This window comes from Rattus rattus, chromosome 1, assembly GCF_011064425.1.
Source record: "Rattus rattus isolate New Zealand chromosome 1, Rrattus_CSIRO_v1, whole genome shotgun sequence".
NCBI lineage: Eukaryota > Metazoa > Chordata > Mammalia > Rodentia > Muridae > Rattus > Rattus rattus.
The window spans coordinates 64,877,184-64,879,546 of NC_046154.1; positions in this window are offsets into that span (position 1 = coordinate 64,877,184).

Below are 2,363 nucleotides of genomic sequence, written 5' to 3' on the forward strand. Positions count from 1 at the left end.
CTGAGCGAGGCTGCCTAGGTCTACACTCTGGCAAGCCTCCTGCCTGGGTTTTTCACTGCCCTGGTTATCATGCTACAGCAAAACGAGAAACAAAAGCAAAGGGACGAACAAACAAAAAGCCTACATCTTAGTTGACATCACGAAACCCTCATTGTGATGGGAATATGTAGGAGACTGGGTATGGTTCTCTGTGTAGCTCTCTACAAAACACACACACACACACACACACACACACACACACACACACACACACACACTTCACACACATTTTTCCCAGCAGGAAACACTAAAATGCAGGATGCAATCTGTCAGGGGGCATAAGTAAGATTTCTAAATTACTGGGCATATAAAATATATGCTGCTACTACACTCCTGGTTATTTGATTTGCCTCAAATCCCTCATAGCTCTGACTGCTCTGACTGAAGCCTTCAACTGGACTTAGGACTGTCTCTGAAGTGTTTTATAATCCCATGATCTGAAATAATTACTAGATTTCTTTTAGGGGAGCGGCTGCCGGGTGCTCGCATGGCATGACGGAGCTGCCAGACAGCATGCAGCCTGGCTGTGTCTCCTTCTGAATATTACCTAGTGTCGTATGTCCTCAGACCTTACTAGCATCCCCTCCTTCAGCCAAAAAGAGTCCTGTGTCTAAATTCATTAAAACGCCCATGCTCACAGAGTCTTTTCCATGGTTGTGGTTTTAGGCAACTGAAAGCAGTAAACCTATTAAGAGATACGTGGATTCATGGCCAAGGCCAAGCAAACATTATACAGTAAACCAAGGTAGAGTTGCTGGTTCACGGGTGTTAAGCATTCCCTAACGCAATTTGCTAATGTTTGGAAGTGCAAAGATGAAGGTTATTTGATTCCTAGAGCAAATTGAAATAAAATTTCCCTCTTTGATCTAGTCTTCATTTCATTTCTTTACCCTGAGGAACGGCTACAGCTTCAACTCTTCCATTCTTTCCGTGTTTTCCAAGAGTGCCCAGTCTGGCTAATGAAGGAAAATATTTCCATGTAATCACTCTGGAAATCAATCTGGAGGTTCCTCACAAAATTGAAAATAGATCTACCTGAAGATCCAACTAGACTACTCTTGGGCATATACCCAAAAGATGCCCACCATGCCACAAGGGCAGGTAAATGGATGGAACTAGAAAATATCATCCTGAGTGAGGTAACTCAGACCTAAAAGAACATGCACAGTATGTACTCACTGATAAGTGGATATTATCAAAAAAAAAAAAAGAGTACAGAATACCCAAGATACAGTCCACAGAACTCAAAAAGATTAATAAGTAGAAGTGCCCAATTGAGGATGCCTCAATCCTACTTGGGAGGGAGAAGACAGCAATCACAGGAGGAGGGAGGGGGAGGGTTCTGGGTGGGGAAAAAGGACAGGGAGCAGAAGAGGGAACATGATCTGGTACTGGGTCGGGGAAGAGGGCTAAAGCCCTGAGGGCCAGCAGAAAGAATGGAAACAGGCAACCTCTGGAGGCAGGAGGTGGGGGACCCTCTAGAATATCCCAAAGACCTGATTCTCAGGACTCAAAGGGAGGGTCCTTAGATGAAATGTCCTACAGTGGGGAGAGGGAACTTAAGAGTCTACCTTCAGCAGAAAGACAGGGCATCAAGTGAGGGATAGGGTTGCCATCCCACAGTCAAAAACTCTCACCCAGAATTGTTTCTGTCTGAAAGAACTGCAGGGACAAAAATGGAGAAGAGCCTGAGGAAAAGGAGGTCTAGTGACAGGCCCAAAGTGGGATCCAGCCCAAGGGGAGTCCACAAGGCCTGACACCATTACTGAGGCTATGGAGTGCTCATCAAAAAGGGGCCAATCATGAATGCCATCCAAAAGACCCAACAAGCAGCTAAAAGAGTCAGATGCAGATATGTGCACCCAACCAGAAGCTGGTGACCTCTGGGGTTGAATCAGGGAAAAGCTGGAAGAAGCTGAGGAGGAAGACAACCCTGTAAGAGGACAGCAGTCTCAATTAACCTGGTCCCCTGAGATCTCTCAGACACTGGACCACCAGCCAGGCAGCATGTAACAGCTGAGATGAGGCCCCCAACACATATACAGCAGAAGACTGCTGGGTCTGGGTTCAGTCAGAGAAGATGCACCTAACCCTCAAGAGACTGGAGGCCCAGGGAGTGGGGGAGGGGTAGGGACATCATCGGGGAGGGATGAGGTATGGGATGTGGAACAGTCAGAGGGTGGACCAGGAGGGGAATAAAATCTGGAGTGTAAAACAAATTAAATAAAATTAAAAATAAATATTTCTGTATCCTAATCCTCCAAGTTTGCTAATATGATTTTTATGGAAAAATTTAAAAGTTAACTTAAGATGAATTAACTCAG